Consider the following 24,346-nt stretch of genomic DNA (forward strand, 5'->3'; position numbering starts at 1 on the left):
CATTTTTTTGCACAGATTGCAAAGTGGCAAAGTATTATAACTTATTGTTCTAGCAAAGGAATTGCACAGTTGTATTATGTATTTATTTTTTTGAGCACACTGACTTATGGAGCATTGTTTTATTATCATTGTTCTAGCAAAGTGATTTATTTATTTTTCTGAAAGGATTGCTCACGTTCATATTGATGTATTTTAATAAATGTTAACTTGGCCCATTACGTGACTATTTGTGTTGGGGGGCCCCGACTTTTTTCGAACTGACAAGTGCAAATGAAGTAAAATGCAAGCTCTGCGAAAATACTATTTATTTTTCCCTTAGGGGGCGGCTAATAATCGATTAATATTCGCCAGGGCTGTCCGATTTTCGAATTTGATCATGGTCAGTTTCTGGCATCCCTAGTACAAACTGAGACTGTTGGAATAAATAGGACAGCTGAGCACAGTTCCTTTTTTGTCAATGAAATTCTCCACTCTCTGTAATAGGATGTTGTGCTCAATAGTATCAAATGCAACCCTGAGATTCAACAATCAGAAGGTCGTGGTGACTTTCACCTGTTCTGTCTCTATTCAGGATGCATTCTAAAGACAGATTTAAAATTCTCAAATGAATGATTGTCATTATAGGAAAATCACAATTGATTTGAGTAAGACATGGAAGGTTAGATATTGGTCTATAATTGTCTAAACCCTCTGGATCAAGGTTGGGCTTTTCAAGAAGAGGTTTTAACAAAGCTACATTAAAGGACTCTGGGTCATAGCCTGACAAAAAGACAGAACGACTATATTGTAAAAGGAAGTATAAATCAAGGGGGAAACTCTCCGCACCCTCCGCTCTTCGTCCGTAGGACTTCTCACCGTCCCAAGCTCTCGCCTCAAAACCATGGGTGCTCGAGCTTTCAGCTGCTCGGCTCCCAGACTCTGGAACTCCCTGCCATTACACATCCGACAGTCTGATTCCATAACAACATTTAAAACCCAACTCAAAACCCACCTGTTCAAACTGGCATTTTCTTTATAAACTGTACCCTGTGTCCTTTTGTGTCCTTCTATAGTCCAATTCCTGTTGTTTGTCTTGTCTTACCCCGGCTAAATCCACTGTTTTAATTGTTCCCTATATTGCCCCTATGCCCTGTAAGGTGTCCTTGGGTGTAATGAAAGGCGCCCCCCAAAATAAATGTATATATATATATATATATATATATAAGGGGGAAACTCCTTTAAACAGCTTAGTTGGAATCAGGTCCAAGTGACAGGTTGAGGTCAGATGAAGTTAGTGGGTCGAATAGGATATTTTCTGGGCAGCTGTAACTTCCAGAGACTTAGGAAGTTAAGGCTCCACAACAAGAGCCCATCAGTCCTACTTGAAGTGAAAGTTAAAGACGGGGCCTGCTGCGATGGACCATGGCTGAGAGCAGGGTGGGTGCTCTTGGTTCACTCTCAATTTGGTCAATTCGAACCATTTTGTAATTTTTTTTATCGTAAAGCAAGTCATCACACTGATTTTGTGATCTAAATAATTTGTCTGTATTGCAGGTTCTTGTTTTATTGTGACTTTTATGATTTTAATTTGTTATTAGTATTTTTTTATATAGATTTCAGGAATACTCACGACCACATTTCTTGGGATTTATTTGTATTTTATATGTATTTTGTATTTTGTTACTATAGCATTGTACGGATGTAAAAAAGTATCTTTCATTAGCAATACTAAACATCTGTTAAGGGAAACTTTCATATTTAAACCTATTCAAAACTGTCTTTTAGTATAACTACATATAAAATGATTTAATACTGTTCTGGAGATCAAGTCAAATCTATCTTGCATTTTTAAATCATTGTCAGCTTGTGATAGTAAACTTTCAAATCCTCTCTCTGTAAAGACCTGGGGCCTCATTTATAAACCAATCCGGTATCACGGCAAGACGTGAACATGTGACGATCTACCATGCTGGGAGACGTGAATATGTCACGGTTTCGTCCCTTCAAACGTGACAGTTACACGGTATTGTTAACATGGCCCAACCAGTGGAGAAATACCCCGGAAGTGCCTAGCAAATGGTCTACCGCGCCTATTGGTCGGTTTTTATTGTCAAAATTAGATGTTTTTAATTTATTTTTTAATCGTCACACTCGATTTTGCCGATTTTCTTGTTGCCCTAGCTGGTCGACACCTCTTTTAGCAGAAACAAAGGCTACATTAATGTATTAAATCCATGTTAATCCATGTGTGTGGAGGTGAGGATGTGGAATTAACGGACGTGACGTAGTGCGATTGCGTTGCCAGGCAACGCAATTTACAAACTCTTCAACTACAACCCTAATTATATTTAAAAACATTTTAGACAGCCTCACGAAATACTTTAATGTAAATTAAAATGTAAATGTGAAGGAATGTGTGTAATGTGGTGATTGACATTATTCACCCACGGATCTATGGGTTGGGGGTATTGTTCCGCAGCACGGACATCTTAGTTAACCGGACTCCTGTTGATGTGAAATCCGAAAACATTTAAAAAAAATAAAATAATACTTTATTCCGAGTTTGCTTGCTTTTCTCTTTGGAGGTCATCACATAACGGCATTGTAATACACGGTTTGGCTGCATTAAATATGACATATCTGCCGTAGTTCTGTATTTATAGAGCCCTGATGAGAAGACTTCTGGACAAACAGGAAGCACATGCCGCCAAAACTGAAAACGTGACGTGGATCATAAATATATCAGCAATTAAACAACATCTTACATTTCTTTTCACACAATACGTCTCCTTGCAGTATCAATACTAATTCGGCTGACTTTTATATTTGATCCAATTGGTAGATAGGCTGTATTTACACCATAATGGTGCACAGCTGATAGAAAGGCACATCTAGTGGTTAAAGCACGTTATTGAATTTTATTATTTTATTATTTTTCACAAAAATGAAACCATCAATAGCAGAAACAGAATTAACTGTCATTAGTAAACCACCCAAAAAAAAAGATCATAAATGGTTTTGTTTTATATATATTTTAAGGATAATAATAGCAATGTAACACTGTCTATGACACTTACTGTATAACACTGATTTGAAAAACATACAGAAAAAACTAATTCACTGCCCTTAATAAAGTATTTAATACATTTCAGGTGTGCTGTTTTGTTTAGATCATTGACATCTGGAGCTCTTTTAATGTCCTTTATTCCATATTCAATATCCATTACTAAACAAAACAGCAATTCTACTCCACTACAATTCAGAGGTTAACCTGGTATTTTTACTCCACTACATTTATTTTAGTTACTTTGCAGATTCTGATTAATGATGTGAAATATAAACAACCCTTAAATCAGGCTTTAGTTACACCTGAGTAAAATTCAGGGAAACGTGATTGTCAAGTGCCAACAATCAGGAGAGATATTTGATAGTTGCTGCTTGAGAAGACTAAACATTTATCTGCAGATCCCTATAAAGTATATTCATTACTCGTTATTCTCTACTAATAGTTAATTAAAGACTATATATAATGGCTATTTTGCATATCCCTTTCAAGATTTCAAGATTTTCTAAGGATCATTGACATATCATATACACAACTAATTCAATAACGTGCTTTAACCACTAGGCGGTGCACACAAGGTACACACAGCCATAATAACTTTGTATTATTAGTGTAGGACACTTGTGTATGTATAACATCTGAAGATGTGTAGTTTTATTCATGTTTTCACATAATTGTACAGGATATTGCTATATTATTTCACATGTTTTACTTATAATATCTGATTTGTAAAACATCACAGACAGAAAGGTATATCCGTCATTTAACAGTAAGCTATTGAAATTCTGAATCCATAGATGTGTCTCCCATCACCCAAATCCCCTGACTATTCTCTCAACTCAGTATTTACATTCTTATATTCAAAGAAAATCAGTAATATCTTTAAAAGGACAAGTCCTTTTATATCAGCTGTGCACCGTTATGGTGTATAACGTATTTTTTTTCGGATTTCACATTAACAGTAAGTCCGTTTAACTAAAATGTCCGTGCGGAACAATACCCCCAACCCATAGATCCGTGGGTGAATAATGTCAATCACCACATTACACACACCCCTTCACATTTACATTTTAATTTACATTAAAGTATTTCGTGAGGCCTTCTAAAATGTTTTAAAATATAATTAGGGTTGTAGTTGAAGAGTTTGTAAATTGCGTTGCCTGGCAACGCAATCGCACTACGTCACGTCCGTTAATTCCACATCCTCACCTCCACACACATGGATTAACATCGATGTAATACATTAATGTAGCCTTTGTTTCTGCTAAAAGAGGTGTCGACCAGCTAGGGCAACAAGAAAATCGGCGAAATCAAGTGTGATGATTAAAAAATAAATTAAAAACATCTCATTTTGACAATAAAAACCGACCAATAGGCGCGGTAGACCATTTGCTAGGCACTTCCGGGTATTTCTCCACTGGTTGGGCCATGTTAACAATACCGTGTAACTGTCACGTTTGAAGGGACGAAACCGTGACATATTCACGTCTCCCAGCATGGTAGATCGTCACATGTTCACGTCCTGCCATGATACCGGGTTGTTATAAACGGTGCGTACGCTCAAAAAATGGCGTACGCCAGTTTCTACGCAATGTTTGCGATTCATAAAAAACAAACTTGACGGGAAAATGTGCGGTCCTCCACGCAAACTCTAACCCATGCGTACGCACTAAGCACAAAAACGGGAGAGACGAGAAACTGCGACACCGTTGGCAGAAGGAAGAATGGAGAGAAATATGTGGAAATAATACCATAAATAAAATGTTACCTCTCATTTATCATATATGAAGAATTCATTTTCACAAATTGATTAAAGCCAATCTTAAAATGATTTAACAAACGCCTGTTTGAGACTCCTCAGTGCACACAAAAACATAACTTGGAGATATAAATAAATACGGAAATGTTATTGATCACCATATGTATTCTCATAAATGATGTGATAAGCAGGAGGACAGAATTACTTTAAACTGACGCCGTTTTGCATTTCTATAGGTTGTAGATACGAGCATGGTTTTATATACTATCATGTTTAATCGTGTTTTATGCCGTTTGCCAAGACTTGATAAGTCGCTCGTAAAACACAGGAGGTATGGAAACTAAGAACACCATATGTGGTAAATTGTACAGCTAATACACAACACATTAGTTGTATTTCCTTTAACTGGTGGATTATGGATATATAGTTGCTGATCGACAGCTGGAACACAAACCACCAAATACAACAAAATAATTCAGATCCAGTCGTCATGACTCCACTCCGGAGGGATTCCCCGATCATTTCTTACAGTTTCTCATCAAGGGGGGGTCTCCTGTCCCCGGTACAAACACACCTGAGGAAGGTTATGTGTATTTTTTTTGTCATTAACTTTTTTCTGACCACTTATTTATTTATTTTGGTGACGATCCGACCTCCATGCTGCTACTCTGGTTCAAACTGCATCCACCAAACAATATGATTTATCTCCACCTCCCCACAATAACCCAAATCTGACACGGTGTGAGATGTCTTTTTTAGCTGTTCTGTCCTCATTTCCTGCGATCTTCTTCATGCAGTCAGTCAAAATGAATGGGCGTTTGTTTGACTATTTATAGGCAAATATGGGCGTTACGTGAAGCCTGCAAAAGCTGCGCCGCATTTCGAGTCGATTGTGATTTATAAAGGGAAACAGGCGTAGGAAGTGCCGGTACGCACTTCCCTCGCCGGTACGCAGTCTTTTATGAATCGGAAAATGTCTGTGCGTATTTATTTGCTTTGTCCTACGTAAGCAACCTTCCCACGTCAATCCTACGCAAGGCTTTATAAATGAGGCCCCTGAACACCACCCCTGCAAAAGGTAGAATCACTTTTAGTTTAAAAAGTAGAACCATGGCAAACAAAAGAGCAACCGGACATTTTACTTCCATTGTGTACCAAATGTGACCACACCACAGAGAAGAGGAAAACCTATAACCTAAAGAAATGGCTGTGATCATTTGGAGGCAGAACTTGCCTCCTGGACATACATGCTTTAGCACTTGTCCTCTAATCGATCATGACAGACGCTTTGGAATGTGAGCGGGAACTACATGCTCTTTGAGATCTTTAACAGCCTGGTATCCAAAGTTAAAGGCTTTTTTGTCCAGGGTTAAAAGTTGTCCAAGCTCTCTTCGTCTAAAACCAGCACTCTGCCAACAATCTGTTTTGGGTCAAGTCTCCTATGCAGAGTGTGGGCTGTGTTAGTACACAGAGTCAAGGTTTCACTCAGTGAGTCTGCTTGTCAGGGCCTCGGGCCTTGGCAATCCTGATGGCTGCTGGCCGCTAGTAACCCCTCCTCCTCCTCCTCCTCCTCTTCCACTTTCTCCTCCAGTTCTTTGCAAGTACATGGCGAGGATCTGGCAGAGCAGAAGGACCCCGGCCTTGCAGACTTTGCTCCTCTCTGTTAGTGCTTGCCGCATGCCCCCCTCCCCGCATGCCCCTAACCACCATCTCCTCTGCTATCCCATCATACCTCCATCTCCTCTTTTAAAGTAATGCTAATGCAGAGGTCAGCAAACTAGCGCATGGTTTTCGGAGGCCAACAGCTCCCGAGGAGGTGCTTTTGATTTTCAACTCCATTGAGCTGCACTTATTCAATATTTACTCTCCAAGACCTCTGCATTAATTTTACACCATACTTCCAAGAGGGCCCATCTAAAAAACCCTGCAAAGGGCCTTACGCAGCACTCCTAACAAACCCCCCCCCCCCCCCCCCCCACACACACACCACACACACACACACACACACACCACACACACACACACACACACACACACACACACACACACCACACACACACACACACACACACACACACACACACACACACATCCTAAAACCTCCCTCTCTGTGCGCTCCACCGAAGGCTCATTCTCCGCTCGTCTCTGACTCCTTCCTATCCACCAGTGGGAAGGCCAATCCTGGGCTAGTTATTGTTGGTGTGCCGTTCTATCATTACCACTAACCTTGACTCCTGGCTGCTTGCTGTAATCACGTGGAGCCACCAGGGAGGAAGTCTGGTCTGGGGTGAATTATTAATTAGCAAGGCTGGTCCTCCCCCTCAGCGCTCCCTGGGATAGGAGAGGGGGCTGTGTGCGCTCCTCACAGGCGGTAGGGGTTACCCACCATGCAGATGGTATTAACACACCTATCAAGGTAAGAGGGATCAGCACTCTGGGCTACTTGTGGAATTGTTAAGCAACAAGGAATCAATAACTAACAGTGCAACGCTTCCTGCCATGCATGATATGTGCTTCTTACTGTCCATCCCTGTGAAAGCCTGTACAGCATGATTGGGGGGGTTTGGAAGAGGGGGGGTGTTCATTAAGATGAACTTCACAGGCTTCCTCACTGGGGACATGCTGGAGGTTGATGAATTCCAGTTTTCAACTAATGATCAACTTCTATATGAAGTCAAAAACAAAGCAAAGCTTCCTAATACTTGTTATCCCTTACTGACCTTTCTACACCTTGCCCCAAGCCCCCACACACTGACTCTCTCTCACCACACACACACACACACACACACACACACACACACACACACACACACACACACACACACACACCACACACAGGATAGGGTATATCATGTACAACAACACACCCGCAGTCAGAATATGGCAGAAGGCAGGACTACAGACATACAGTTACCTTACAATATGTTTTTGAGCCTCGGTTCACTTGTTTGGCAGATCCCCTGGGGTCATGCATTTCCCAGCACCCCTGATTTCCCCCACCTAAACAGCAGAGACTACGGGGACTGGGACCGTGGCTTTGATCTTCACACAACTCCCTCAAATCATAGAGAGGAAGCAGGGATTTTCTCCAAAGGGTGTCTCTGTGCTCCTATTCCCCAGGAAGACTGAGCCAAGTCATCTATGAAAGAGTGAGTTGCAGAGCAAAACAGTGCTCCCCAGGGTTCAGAAACAGATACTCCAACAGTCACTTTTGCTGCTTTTTGCAGAGGAACACTGCTAATGAAAAATGTATCAGCGTGTGATGTGCAGGACCTGCAGCTCCTCCACCAAGTCACATATAGTCAGTAACAAGTGATAATGGGTCTTGATTGTCATATTGATTTAGCATCTTTTCAGTTGGTTAACTTATTATTCAAATCATCACTCATGTATTCATTGTGCATATCTGAATATATTTACAGTTTAAATAAATAAGTGTAAGACTAAAGATCATTTTAAAAGTTCATATTGTGAGTTTTCAATCTAAAATAATATTCAATGATATCTAAGGTGTGACAGATCTGCTAATTGTCTCTCTGTTTTATAAGTCATTTTTGTATTGTTGATGTTTTCACATCTTCCACACAAAGTTACAGTCCCGTACCAACACACTCTCACTCCATAAACGTCCAGGAGCGACGCTTGGTCAGGGTCCCGAGGCGTGCAGTTGTGACGCTCCGAGGCTCCTTCAGCTTCATAAAGGGACGCAAATAGCTTTCAACTGATTGCAATGTATTCCCATCTGCAGCGGGATTTGACGCTCATGGAAGCACGGCATTCGTTTGTGTCGGAGGCTGTTAAAGGCAATGTGAGCGTCCATTCCCATTGGATAACGGAGAATAGTACACCCGGAAGTAAGTATTCCCCTTACTGTGGATTGATTTGACAGTGATATCTCCACTACTCATCAACTCAAAAACACCAGATTATCCTTGTTAATTAAACGACATTGATAGGTTTTAGTGTGTGTACAATGCTTTTGTCACGTTTTCCCCTTCAATTCTGAGAAACAAGTCGTTTTCTATGAGTTTTGGATGGCCGAAGACATTACATTACCCACAATCCTCTGTAGCAACCATAGACTGTATAAAAAAATTAAATAATACATTATTCTGAGTGTGCTTGCTTTTCTCTTTGAAAGTCATCACATAACGGCATTGTAATACACGTTTCGGCTGCATTAAATATGACATATCTGCCGTAGTTAACTCTATTTATAGAGCCCTGATGACAAGACTTCTAGACAAACAGGAACTGCCGCCAAAACTGAAAACTTGACGTGGATCTTAAATATATAAGCAATTAAACAACATCTTACATTTCTTGTCACACAATACGTCTCCTTGCAGTATCAACACTAATTCGGCTGACTTTTATATTTGATCCAATTGGTAGATAGGCTGTATTTACACCATTACGGTGCACAGCTGATAGAAAGGGACACCTACTGGTTAAAGCACGTTATTGCATTTTATAATTGTATTATTAGATATTAATAGGATCCCTATAAAGTATATTCTTTACTCGTCGTTATTCTCTACTAATAGTTAATTAAAGACTGTATATAATGACTATTTTGCACATCCCTTTCAAGATTTCAAGATGTTCTAAGGTTTATTGACATATCATATTATACACAACTACGGTGTAGTTATGCAATGAATGAAAAACTTGGGTCGCAGGTTCCTCAACTGTGCATTACAAGACATCTATCAATATGTGTGTACCTCCACCATTACATTGTCATATTCTGCACATTTCTTATACTATCTACATACATCTTATAAGAGTATAATACATATGTATAATATCAGTTAAAATAAGTGCTTAAACATAGTTAACATTGCAGGAAAGCAATATATTAGACGTTAAGTCCTTTGTCAGGCTTAATATTTATCTGTAAATACCCCCAAAGCTGTTTTCTTATTTAAAAGAAGATCTTAACCTAAAGTATTCTTTAATGTGTTAATAAAGGTTAATTAGTTTGTCTGTTTTGCACATCCTCATATTAATATATTTATACTAGGGCTGTCAAGTTAACGCGTTAATAACGCGTTAACGCAAAAAAAAATTAACGCCCCTAATTATTTTAACGCGATTAACGCATGTGTATTTTTTGTCCTCGGCCGCCGTAGTTTCAGAGCGCATCGAGTGTAAAATACCATCGACAAGCTGATGCTGACAGCCCCGCTCCTGCCTCCCGCTTGTGGCAGACCACACTTCCACGCTCACCGGCAGGCCCGGACTGGCCATCGGGAGGACCGGGAAGGAGTGTGTATGTGTGGCGCGACTCGCGCGAGCGATGCACACCTTACGTGTTGTTGTTGTTAGCATCTGGTGCTAGCTAGCTGCGCTGACGGATATAAGGAGCTGTTTCAATGACATTTCGCCGACAACTGCGCCGAGCACTTGACTTTATGCAGGTAGCCAGACAGTGGGACATTGTACGAAAAGTCAGCACACTCAGCACGGATAGTGCGCGCAACATGATTGCAGCGTCCAGGCAGCTCCCATTCGAGCATACACACACACACACACACACACACACACACACACACACACAGTATTATTGTATGAGAGAGGTTCCAGGTTGAATTGAGGTGAATATTTGTAATGTTCAGGTTGTTGTGTTTAATATTCATGAGAATATTGTCATTGTTCAAATGATAATAAACAAACATATAAAGCATATTTGTCCACTCATATGTTGATAAGAGTATTAAAAACTTGAAAGATATCCCTCTAAGTTACATTTAGAACAGATAAAAAATGTGCGATTAATTTGCGATTAATCGCGATTAACTATGGACAATCATGCGATTAATCGCGATTAATATTTTAATCGACTGACAGCCCTAATTTATACATCCGGCACTAAACTGTTTTATTGTAGAGATCACTTACAGTATCTTTTTGATTTTTTATATTCTATATTTCTATCATTGACCTTCTACTTTCCCCCTATGAAAGTATGTACTCTTAATATTTTTTTCATCAAATAACATTATTCAACAAAAATAATTCAATAACGTGCTTTAACCTCTTAAGCACGGCGGTCCCCCCATTGGACCCCTCCCACCATTTTGTTTTCGAGATAATGTCTCAGGGCTTCTTAACATTTATGAAACTATTAATGTGTAGCACCAGATTAACGGGAAGAATCTCAGCTAACTGCAGATATGAACCATTTTTACCAAAACAAAACACAAGTCTCATAAGAAGCGTCTAAATGACCCCTGAGCGAAAAAATTCTAACGCACTGCGGCACACAATTCAAGATAAAAATACCCTTATTACTTATCGTAGCTGCACATACAATATAGCCGATTAAAGCTGAGACTCCACTGATTATTTAGGTATAGTATCATCACTGAGCGATCCTAAATTGCGACAGGGGAAGCAAACACAGACATCACAACACGTACCTTTACGGAGCTTTTACGGCAGATCGTCTCACCGTAGCTGTCAATTAGGTCAAAAGACGTGTTCAATGGCATTAAAACGAAAAAAAAAAAAATCTACAACTGTTGATCCATAGGTTGATAATGTACCTGTGCCTTTTAAAAAATTATTTATAATCCATAATTCCATTTTTTATGTAAAAATCGGAGCGGAAAAGTTAGCTGCTAATGGTAGCCACCAGAGTGTATGCAGCTTCCGGTTTTGCTAACGCGTCACTCTCACTCCTTATTTGTTAACGTGTTGGTGTGTATATAACTTTCCCTCGATTCCATTGGCTCTAGCGGTTATAAAGAGATTTCATTCATCAAAATCGAGCAAGGGGGGCCAGAGATAGGTCAAATCCACCCAAATGACCCCAAAAGTGGGAGTTTTTGGCTAAATCTCATCTAAAAAGGTCACATTTCACTTGTTTTGCATCAATCTTGATACAGGGTACTTATTATATGTTGTACTTTGGATTCCTAAAGCTTTTAGTCTACTAACCCATCATCCAAGGGTAGTTTTCACTATCTGTAAAAAAGAATTTTTGGACAGACACTATAATTTACAGTTTTTTACTATGTAAAATCTGAATTTTCTTTAAAATAAAAAACATCTATATTGATTCTGACTTTTCTAAATCCAACTCACAGGTTTATCATTACTTTGAGAAAAAAGATGATTAATTTAACCCTTTTAGAAGGGAAGATATGGTCATTTGTTCTGGGAATGTCATTTTCGAGCCTGAGACCTGAAAAACAGGCTCAGGGCTTAAGAGGTTAACCACTAGGCGGTGCACACAAGGTACACACAGCATACTAATAATAACTTTGTATTATTAGTGTAGGACACTTATGTATGTATAACGTCTGAAGATGTGTAGTTTTATTCATGTTTTTACATAATTTTACAGGATATTGCTATATTATTTCTCATGTTTTACTTCTACACATTAATATCTGATATGTAAAACATAGCCAGAAAGGTATATCCGTCATTTAACAGTAAGCTATTGAAATTGTGATTCCGTAGATGTGTCTCCCATCACCCAAATCCCCTGACTATTCTCTCAATTCAGTATTTACATTCTTATATTCAAAGAAAATCAGTAATATCTTTAAAAACGACAAGTCCTTTTATATCAGCTGTGCACCGTTATGGTGTAAATATAACCTATCTACCAATTGGATCAAATATAAAAGTCAGCCGAATTACTATTGATACTGCAAGGAGACGTATTTTGTGAAAAGAAATGTAAGATGTTGTTTAATTGTTGATATATTTATGATCCACGTCACGTTTTCAGTTTTGGCGGCAGTTCTTCTCATCAGGGCTCTATAAATAAAGAACTACGGCAGATGTGTAATATTTAATGCAGCCGAACCGTGTATTACAATGCCGTTATGTGATGACTTCCAAAGAGAAAAGCAAGAACACTCGGAATAAAGTATTATTTTATTTTTAAATGTTTTCGGATTTCACATCGCATAAACACCATATCCCAACGTGCATTGCGGCTAAAACATCCAATCAGCGAGCTGAGGATCTTTCCTACGTCTGTTTCCGGTATTGTTCCTGTAATGAGAGTTCACATTTATGCTACATTGAAGGGTGGAATTGACTACACATCTTCAGAAACATAATTTGCTTCAGATATAACTCATAGCAATATTGTAACTTTTCATTAAGAAAAGCCAACTGCATTAAAAACCCAGTTAACAAACACTAGGTAAAGTATTTTTCCTTCAGTAATGAAGATGTAATTCCAATGTAGACACACCTGGGGTCGCTGTTCAGTCTGTTACGCTGAGCCATGCATTGTCTGGAACGTAAAAGGGACGAAGAAGACAAAGTGAAGTGACGTACTTCCGGTTCCACATGAAAACATTCCCAGTGCAAAAACAAATCGCTAAATAAAAAGATAAAACACTGGCATGTAATTTACGTTAGAATAAATAGAATGGTTTTTGAATAATAGATGAGAGTAAAATCTACGTCACTTTACAGCCCCGCCCACTTTTGGGGAAACCAACGCTGTCATTTGAACGGCGATCAAGCCTGAAGCCACAGAGATCTTCTGTTACTGTCCTTTCTTCTTAGAGGAAGTACAGAAACACGTAACTCTGGATTTGTTTTAATGTTTGAGGTGCAATAAACGACACAGCAGCTTTTTGGCATGATACAACTATTATTTTCTGTCTCGCTCATGAGAGTAACAGCTGGCGAAATTACAGCCTCGCCAACTGATTTTAATTTAACCATATATCGAGCCCGATCGTCGATTTCAAATGTGTGCTCTAAAATGATATTTATAAATGACTATTATCATTATTATAAGCAAGACGATAAATGGCAAAGATATGTAGAAAATAAACGTATTTAAGATACGTTCATAACAAACGTAACGTGGGAGAAAATATGTTTCTAGAAGATATGTTCATAACAAACGTAACGTGGGAGAAAATATGTTTCTAGAAGATATGTAGAAAATAAACGTATTTGAGATACGTTCATAACAAACGTAACGTGGGAGAAAATATGTTTCTAGCTAAACGTAATTGAGAATGCAGTTTAGTTCTGTGGGAACGTCATTTTTAGGAGACAGGGTTGCTTCAGTGAGTACAATATTATTGTGACTAACAGCAAAATATTTTAAACTAGGAAAATAACATCCAAATTGTATGAAATAAATGTTTTCACTATTATCATCAAATCTAAAGTGTTAAACCTTTTGGAAAATTAACCCAAAATGGTTGATGTTGTTTCAGGTAATTGTATCTGTTATCTGATTCTTAACTCAAATTAGGGCTGTGCGATTATGGCAAAAATCATAATCACGATTATTTGGGTCAATAATTGATATCACGATTATTAAATACGATTATTCATTGACTTTGAAAAAATCCATTTATTGAACTTTAAAACAAATACAAATAATAATTTGAACAGTATCTTTTTAACTGTTGATTACCCTGAACGTATAATTCAACTGAAAAACCAATACAAAAATAAATAAAATAAATTATACATTTATATTTACATTTAAATAAATAATATCAAAAATAATAAATACCAATAAACAAGATCAACAAATATTTTGGAGCGCACTTCCACAAGCTACTAAACATATATAAATATGATAAATAAAAAATAAATTAGACCAAAATTAATTAGATCAAATATGTTGCAGTGCACTGTCACAACCTAGCAAAGCTAAATAATTGTTTTTTCCGATTATGTTGTTTTTTACTGTTAAAACCAAAATAAGCGTATGAATGTGAACTAATCGGCTTAAATGATCCACTTCATTTGATTTATTCAGCAAGCCAGAGTATTGTTTAACTTTCAAATATACTTTAGAATGTATAGACAGAATAAGGGATCATGTTTGGGGGAATCTTGTTTTGTCCAATTATTAGGAATAACTACAGGAAGAAAAAACTTAGAATATAATAAGCTCTGTTCTGATCGTCACTAAATGCAGTGAAAAATATCTTTATCTGCTACATGCTCCACTGTGTTCTCCTGCTGGGGGCTGACTTACATGTACAGCACTTTGGCTCGACCAAAAATCGCTTTTAAAGGTGCTATATAAATAAAACCTGATTTGATTTGATTTGATTTGACTTGGTGTCAGTAAGTTTGTAGTCGGTATAAGCTAAAAACAATAAAACAGATCAGTTATATAGACTATAAAACCAAAACAACAAGCTCAGATTCAAGAGCCAATGAAATCAATGTTTGATCAAAAACATACATGAATAAGTATTTTTTTGTAAAACAAAGTATTTTTCCCCCTGACCTCTCCCTAAACTTTATTCCCAGGCATCTCTTGCATTTTCTTTTTATTCATACTCCCTCCCGCTGTACCCCAACATATCTTCCCTCTCTTCCAGCGGATCATTGTACCTGGTGATCCCCCAGGACTCTTCTCTTTATTTGAATCCTTGAACTGGATTTTAGCCTGAGCTTTTGATGAGAAAAACTACCTTTTATGAGGGTAATTCATCACCTTTATAAACGTGTTCTTCCGCAGAGGCTGAGTGTTTCTGAAAAGAATTATGCTTCAGAAATTAAAAATGTAAGGATGTCTGCGGAGGTCCGGGGGGAGTTGTTTGTGGGGCTACTGTAACTGTACAGTGCTGCGGTGGCGTAATAAAACACAGGGTTTTTAAGGGTTTCAAAGTGGCTTCCCCACTCTCGCTGCTGTCAGCCATAAATTGAGAATAAACACGGCTATATATGGAGCGCCTATAAAAGCCTTCATAATTCATGCCGTTGGGGAGGAGCTCAGGTAGATTAAGTCGTTTCTGTGAAACACTGTTTTCACAGGAAAAATATATCCATAATAACCCTCCCGCCTCCCACTCCTGTGCCCTCCGCGCCCCTCCCTCAGCTAATAGGTTTATCTGGACATTATTGTACAATAAAGGGACACATAACATATTGCAGAAGATTAGACCCACGGGTATATAAAGTGTATAGGTGTAACAGCCCCTCATATAGCAATACGTTGCATTAGTGGTTCTCTGTTCATCTCATCATCTGGGATGGAATAATTACTCTCAGTTTGCATCTTTTGTTCATTAAATGAGGATATCAAGATGCGTTGCAAAATCATTGTCCTTTCTATGTAACAATTTAATTTTCTTATTTTTGTCATCTTTCTTTGCATTTTGATTTCTGATTAATCCCTGAGCTAAAAGCTCTCCATCTCTGCCTTCTGACATGGTTCTGATCCTTGGTGAACTCCTAAGGACGACAGGCGACTGGCATATGGCAAAGCCTTAAAACACAGCATCACAATATAAAGCCTCCTCGCTCTGTGGATCTGATGCTCGTAAACCAACCGAAGATAAAGTCGTAGAAGACATAATACACCTCAGAAAGAGAATCCAAGAGAGCTGGGTGCCAGATTTCTGATCAAAGCACGTTTGAAGTTTGCAGGAGTGGTGTGTGTATGTGTGTGTGTGTGTGTGTGTGTGCATGCGTGCGTGCGTGTGTGTGTTAGAGGCAGAGAGTAAGACCGTGTGTTTTCTCAAGATATTTGCCTTGCCGTCTTTGTCAGTGTAACAAAATGCACTGAGCAAACAGACGATGTTACAAAGATATACTGAACGTAACGAGACTTTCCACAATAATAATTAAAAGATTAAATCTAAAGAAAAGTCCACTTGTATCATTAATTAAATATATGTACTTATCTGCTCAAGTGTCTCTCCTTTTCGTTATGTATTTGAAAGCATCATGTCCAAACTGTCATCTTCTCCTGCAGGAAGAGCAGCCTGTTCCTCTCTTTCTAACAGCATTCCAAGTTGACTCAGTTGTATGTAAACCTCCAGGTCTCTGTGACTATTATGGGTCATTCTATCAAACGGTGTCCTTCATTAACCTATAATCCAGGACCAAAGTTTCCCTGTAATGAATCTGCTTTTCTAAATGATGCATCCCCTAATCTGCTTTTTTCACCCTCTGCTATGCTTTACATGGAGTACATATCCGTTACTAATTATTTTTAGCTTTACAGTTTGAAATTGTGTGTTCATATTAAATACAACACTTATTCGGAAACCCATATTGGAAAGAACTTAGCCTTAAGGATCATAAAACCAGACCGGGAGGTTGTTCGAAAAGCTTTGTTAAGTATGACAAGGACATATTGTTATGTGAAACATATCTGCGAACCGTTCACTGCTAACCCAAAATGTTCTTGCTTAATGAATGAACTAAACTAGAATGCTATATGTTAGTCAAATACTGTGGGGTGGTCGGGTTTTATTGTTTTAAAATGTTGTCAGTTATACAAATGACATAGCAATTTGTGTAATCAGTAACACAATGCATTGGATTAAAAACATGTATTATCCAATTTATTATCCAATCTGAATATTTAAAATTAAACCTTGAAAATATTGCACTTGAAGCAGCCATAGACAATGTAGTTCCACAATATTATTTTATATTATATCAATATTAATGTATTCTATATTTAATATTACATTCTCATTCAAAAATACTTACAATGAAAACAAAATGTATTTTGCACATTTAACATATACAGATGGTCACATCATCGTTTTTGGCCTGAACAGAGGGCGATACTGCCTTCCATCTCGACTCAACACCGTTCTTTACTCCCGCCACAAAGTGGGGCATTGGTAGAAATCCTATATTTTAGACAAGCTTCTCATGAATAAAAGTGTTTAAATTGCCATTTTAATAAAGAAAATCAATCAATTAAGTCTTGACAATGTTACTATTTTCTAATGTAAAAAATATATATCTCATTACGTGATCACTAGAAGATGCACTCGTTACTTCCCGACCCTGACTGTAGGCAACTCAAAACACTTTGTTTAGGTTAGTGAATGATTAAAGTCTCCATAGCACTTTTCTTCAGACAGTTTAAAAGGTTTAAAAGTCAAGCTGTTTGCTGATTTTTTGAAGAAAATACAGAGGTAGTGATGGAGGACAAGAACAGTCAATGCACGGTCCCATTTAGATGCAATGAAGAATTTGGAACTACAGCCTATTGTGTGTGATCTTGTATGCTCAGGAGATCAGAATCCCTCTAATGCTTTGTAAGTGAACAGTAAAATGTTGAACTGTATTCTAGACCAATGACAAACCAAAGAAGAGATGCAGCCAGCCATGTGACCCCCCCTGCCTCCGACACACCTACATCTTTAGAGCTCACCCTGCTGTTTGTAACACGAGCTTCAACATACGTTTCAAGCACAAACTAAAATCACGCTGACGACATCCACATGTTTGCATGTCTCATAGCTTGAGATGTATCGAGGGGTTGCGTATTGTAACCCTAGTTATATAAGCACAGGCGGAGCCCTCTACTGGACTCTATGGGTACTACCTCTCAACCATACCATGCAAGCATTCACCTACTGAGACTTCTATAAACGTCTATAAAGGCCCAGGGCGGGCCTACCTGAATGCTCGCGCAATCACACTGTATAAAAGCCGGCCTCGCCTCCTGACCGTCATCCTACACCCTCTTCAGCGAGCGGTATAGGACAGACAGTGTCCCGAGTAGAGGGCTCCGCCTGTGCTTATATAACTAGGGTTACAATACGTAACCCCTCGTTATATCTTACACAGGCTCCGCCCTCTACTGGACTCTATGGGTACAGTGGGCGGAGCCCTGATGCATAAACGCGCTGTCGTCAAACAACATCGCCCCCCCCACACTGCCCCTGACCGGCTTTTGGTTAACAGCCACTGCGCCGCCACTCCCTCTCCTCCAGTTGTGACCGTGGAGAAGACGGGGCCGCAGATCACTTGGCTGGTAGAGCACACTCAGACACGCTTACCTCGTGAAGAGTGTGCATGAAAAAATAGTGAGGAAGGCCCCAGGCGAGGAGAGTCTTCCAGCCCATGTTCCCCGGGTCCCCAAGGAGCATGGGAAAACATAAGTGCATTATGTCCAGGGGAGGGGGGGGTCAGATACGTACTGACCCTCAGCCCCCCCCCCTTCACCAGTCCTGTGTTGCCCCAGCAAGCACAGACGACGAGAAGGAGTCAGACATGTCCAAGAGATAAAACTTTATGAAGGGGCCTGGCGTGGACCAAGACGCCGCCGTGCATATGTCCTCCACACTCACGCCGTTGAATAAGGCTGTTGACACGGCCATACCTCGTGTAGAGTGTGCACGGACCCCCGTGGGGAAGGCTCTCCCCGTCTGTCCGTAGGCATGTGAAATGCACTCGCAGAGCCAGCCTGCCAGGCGTTTCTTGGACGGCGCTTTACCGGCCACACCACCCCCAAAGCACACAAACAGCTGTTCAGTGCGTCTAAAGGCAGCCGTGCGCTCCACATAACATGCTAGCACGCACCGGGCAGAGGAGGTGCAGTTTAGATTCCCTGGCCCCACTATGGGGTGGAAGATTTAAAGCCACCTAACTGAATAGCCCTTGACCTGAACGAACTCCTTAGGCTTTTAGGAATAAAGGAGGGGTTCGGCCTGAGTGTCGCCCCGCTACGGTCACCCCGGATCAACAAGCAACTTGGGTGCACCGATAGCGCGGTCAGCTCGGACACTCTCTTGGCTGAAGTTAAGGCAAGCAGCAACGCGTTCCGGGAGGAGAGCTCCAGAGGCTCAAATGGTTCTGTGACCAGAGCCTCGAGCACCAACGGCAGGTCCCACTGTGGGGCGGAGGCGTGCACTACTGGGCGCTGCCTACTGACCCCCTGCAAAAACCGCGACATAAGTGGCTGACTGAAGGCTGACCTGCCGCCAAATCCCTCATGACAGGATGAAATGGCTGCTGCATACACTTTCACTGTGGAATGAGCAAGCCCCCTGTCCACCAATAACTGTAAGTAGGACAGAATAGAGCCCAGCGAACAAGATATGGGCTTTCGACTCCGTTCCTCACACCATCGCTGGAATCCCAACCACTTTGGCCTGTAGCAAGCTGTGGTGGATCCCGCTCTTGCTGCCTGGATAGTCTGGATAACCTTGTCAGACAATCCCCCTCGTCTCAGCCTGTCCCTCTCAGGAGCCAAGCCTGTAGAGGTTGGCCCAGAGTGGGTAACGCCCCTATTGCACCTGCTTCCTGAGACATCGCCCCCAAGAACTGAGGAATCGCCCAGGGCTGGCCCACCATCATCTGTGTCAACTCTGCGAACCACGGCGATCTGGGCGCTGTGGCCACACATTTGCTGAACGTGCGTGGGGACAGGGAGTAGCCGAACGGCAGTCTGCTGTACTCGTAGGCTATCCCCTGGAAGGCAACACGCAAATACTTTCTGTGCTCTGGAGCAATTTCGACATGAAAGTAAGCGTCCTTCAGGTCGATGGTTGTGAACCAATCGCCCGGCTGCACTAGGCCCAATAACTGTTTCACAGTTAACATATGCAACATTTTTTTGCAGGCAATGTGCTGATTCAGGCTGCGGAGATCTAGAATGGGTCTGAATTCTCCCGTCTTCTTGAGAACCAGGAAGTACATGGAATAAAGACCCTGTTCTCTGTGCCGAGGGTGCACAACAGACACAGCCTGTTTTTGCACCAGGGCCTGAATCTCTGCTGAGAGGAAACCTATCCCCTCCTGGGAAGATAGCTTCGCCTCTCTTCTGCCTTTGAACGGAGGAGGGACGCTGCAAAACTGGAGTGAGTAACCCCGTTTCAGTGTCATGTCCATCCACTCTGTTAATACACAGCTGAGTTTCCATTCCCCCTAACACTGCGTTAGGGGACAGGCCATCAGCTGTGGAGCCCCAGCTAGGAAGCTGTGGTACTCCCTAGTGACCCACTCCGCCGCCAAACTCTCCATAAAAGGAAGTTCGGCCCATGGGGGGTCGATACAGAAAGGGCCGATTTTCCACTGAGGTCCCTGAACGCACCGCTCCGCCATAATGTCGCCTCTAAGACGATAAAATGTATTACATGGAGTCTTTACACTAGGCACGGTGTGTCTCCTAACAATCACACGCCGGCCATAACGCCCCTGTACTCGCATAGTGCTTTGATAGCACTTCCCGAGATTTATCACGCTCACATGTGCATGCCTGCTAGCTGCTTCCTTTACTGGAGTTACAACTGGGGCAGCGAGAGGGGAATCTGTACGGTTAACATTATGTGGAAGTGTGGAATTGTGGAAACAAATGACACTCAGACTGGGATAAATGCAATCACTTTTATTTGAATATCTCACAATATTTGCATTAAAGAGGGAGGAGGCGGGATTCGCCCTCGCGTCCTGGGTAGAGAGAGCCAGGTTGTCTTGGTTGATGTTACATTAGTTGGACCTAACACAAAGCATATGGCTCAGCACATTTAGAACTTGCGTGTGTTATATTAGAGCTGCAGAAGAAACACCTCTCTCTGTGAAAAAGTCTCAGATGATTTCTTGAGAAGAATTATGTGGAAGCCAGCATTTAATGAGCAGACGGAGTCCTTCGGACCCTGAACAAGTACCCTCTGTGGTGCTTGTGTTTAATGGCCCCACAGAGGATATTGCCCCCTACCTCTCTGAGAGGAGCTCTCCTGAGTCAAGTGACTTTGATGGGCTGCCCCCCCTGAGCCTGGTGCTTTGCCATGGGAATGGAAGGCAGAGGCCCTTGTGAGGTGAGGAGAGGGATTTGTGTGCCGCCTATTGTTCCCAGGCTCTCTTCCGGTGAGCCAAAGACCCAGAACCTCCCAATGTGCAGCACACAGAACAATGCAGCCCAGACCCCCAGCTCCTCTGTCCTGCAGACCTCTCCAATCTGTTGATGTTGTCTGCCTGATGTTTTAATCCATCCAGATAAACCGGGAAACATATTTTTCCCCCAACTGTCATCTTGTGACAATAAAGTTTGTCAGTGTCAGTTATTTGCTGCAAATGTCAAAAAAAGCAAATTCCTTCCAAGATGCCTCAATTAAATGGAATTAGATTTGATATTCACAAACTAAATATGCCGTAGGAGGAATAAATAAAAGTGTATTAATTATCAAACACTGTTGGCTGCAGTGAATTTAGTCTGGCTTTAAAAGATAAACCATAACTTAACTATACTCACTCAAACTGGTGATAATTGAGACAGATCATTGAAAATAGTTTTTCTCTTTTGATGTAAAACAAACAACATGAATTGAAACAGCTCTTCATCAGTGCGCCTCTCTTATTGCTGAGGGAACAGAGAATGTGCTGCAGAAATCTCACTTAGTAAACATGTGCATCATTATCCATTCATCGAGACGTATTGTTTGTTTACTGTGGCCCCATTTCCAGAGAGCCAAAAGCAGGCCGGTGGAGTGGGAAGCTGTGAACAAAGGCCTCCCCCCCCCCCAACCCCCCCGCCTGGGCCTCAGAAATGCTCACCACTCAGCCGGCACAGAGCCTTTCACCGGGCTTTTGGCCGCCCATGAGTGACAGTTGAATCACCGAGAACTTTTCCCAAGTACAGGAGCCGGGGTGACTACACTGCAAAAAATATTTCTGCACAACCCAAATATATCGATTGTTGAGAAGATCTTTAACTACAGTATGAGGCTTTGCATTCAGAGATATGTTTGAGAGGTGTACAAAAAAAGGGATCTTAATGAAAAGAGTATGATGCGATACATAACAGGCCTTTTTATTTAGGAATATAAGAATTAAAAAAATGAATGACATTTTCCAACTCTGAGATATAAAGGGTGCTTTGGTAAACTGTTTTGGATGGAGCATGTAGTGTGTGAAAGTCACTTGTTTGTATTATTATTTAATAAAATGTTAAGCTAGCTAGCTTGCTTCAATTTGTATCTCCTAACATTAGCTTTTGATGTATTTATATTTTTTAGGCATATTGTTGCAGGCTATGTCTCATCGTTATCATTGCTTACATCGTCATCCTCACTGAAAGAGGTAATACATTTTGTATTTTACATATAAATAATATAAGAGAACTACTTTTTAACAAACCTGTTCGTTAATTCTTATAGAAATAGAAATCTGTTTTTTAGAACTGCTGTGTATTTTCTACAATATAAAAGCTTTTTTTTCATATACTACTATGCCCTCGAGCTGTGGAAGGCATTTGAACCTCTAGGGGGCCATGCCAGAACGTTACACTTTTGATCGTGTTCCCAAAAGAAAGCAATGAATAACTACATCAAATGTCTATAATGTCGTTGTTGTATGGAACAGCATTATAATTGTAATTTTAGATAAGAGGTGAGTTGACCAAAACACACATACAGTAGCGGAGTAGATTTTTTGCAGTGTATGGCTGAGTGCTGTTGTGGAGGGCCCGGCCCAGCTGCATTGCTGGGAGGTCCGCCTATTGTCTGGGCCACATAAAGGCAGGACGAGCAGGGGACATGCTTTACAACTCAGCCCAACAAGCTGCTGCTGAGCTCACACACTCTCTGACCGTGTCATTGAGGCATCAAGAGCCGTGGGGTGGTGCTCTTCACATGGATGAGACAAAGACAATCTCCACATGTTAAATCAAACAAGCACAAATACTAATACCGATTTATTACATCATACATTCCATGTGATAAATTGGTGATATATATTCGTTAGTTTTCCATCACGCTATGTGATTTGTTACAGTGCCTCTTCATGAACACTTTAACAATATTGTTTTAAACCATGTAGTTGGAGGAAGGCTCTGCACACAGGTTCACGATCATCCTACCAGATGGGGTTCATGTTGATGTCTGGGTGGAGGAGAGAACTGTCAATCATCTATTCAACAGCCTTGTTGCAATGAAGCCAGTCCCAAACAAATAACTGGTGAGCCTTGTCAGAGCTCAATGAATCAAATGAAAGCTGTGCCTCTGCAAAAAACTCTGCTTCTCTGAGTTGAAAAAGTGTGGCCATCCTGAGGCCTTTATAAAGCCCTTCTGCATCGCAGGCATAAACTGAGCTGCCTTCCATTCAAGAATAAAATAAAGGAAGTGAACAAAGGGAAGGTGGAATTATACAGAGAAGCAGCAGGTGCCGAAAGTAAATGAAAACGTGTATACCAAAAGTGATGCTCTTACATTACTTAATGTGCACACTCAAGGATACGTTTGGCAATATTCTATATTTTTGTTTGTATTATCATGAAACGACCAAAACCAACAATGAATGTATGTCTTAACAAGTGTGTGTTTCAAAGCCTGAGAAATCTACTTCTTCCTCTGTGCATAGAGCATATACAATGATATCGATGAGGCGCACTGTAGCTCTGACAGTGTGTTTTCAGTAGTGTGACTCCACACACACTGTCCTGAAATTGTCCAAACAGTTTCTTCCTTTTGTTAAAAAGCTACGGTGACAAGATGTTTAAGAAATGACTGATTGTTTTGTCATGCTGCATATCCTTTCATTCATGAATTATGACACCCTCAGTCAGGATTTTTTTACTAAGTGTTTGTACTGTATTGCCCTTTAGGCATAAAAAAAAACAAGATTTGAACGTTGTTTGTTTTTTATCCAGTTTTTTCTAAGAGAATTGAAATGTCCACTCAGGTGGACAGGATGCGTTTTTGGTTTCCGTTGAAGAAATATTTATTTAACAAATAAATTAATACAATTATAAATAAAGATGTGCAAACTTAAAATAATATATGTAAATATAAAGAAAATCTGCATACATATCCAAAACATCATTTAGGAATACTCTC

Source organism: Trematomus bernacchii, unplaced genomic scaffold (assembly GCF_902827165.1).
Source record: "Trematomus bernacchii unplaced genomic scaffold, fTreBer1.1, whole genome shotgun sequence".
Classification (NCBI taxonomy): Eukaryota; Metazoa; Chordata; class Actinopteri; order Perciformes; family Nototheniidae; genus Trematomus; species Trematomus bernacchii.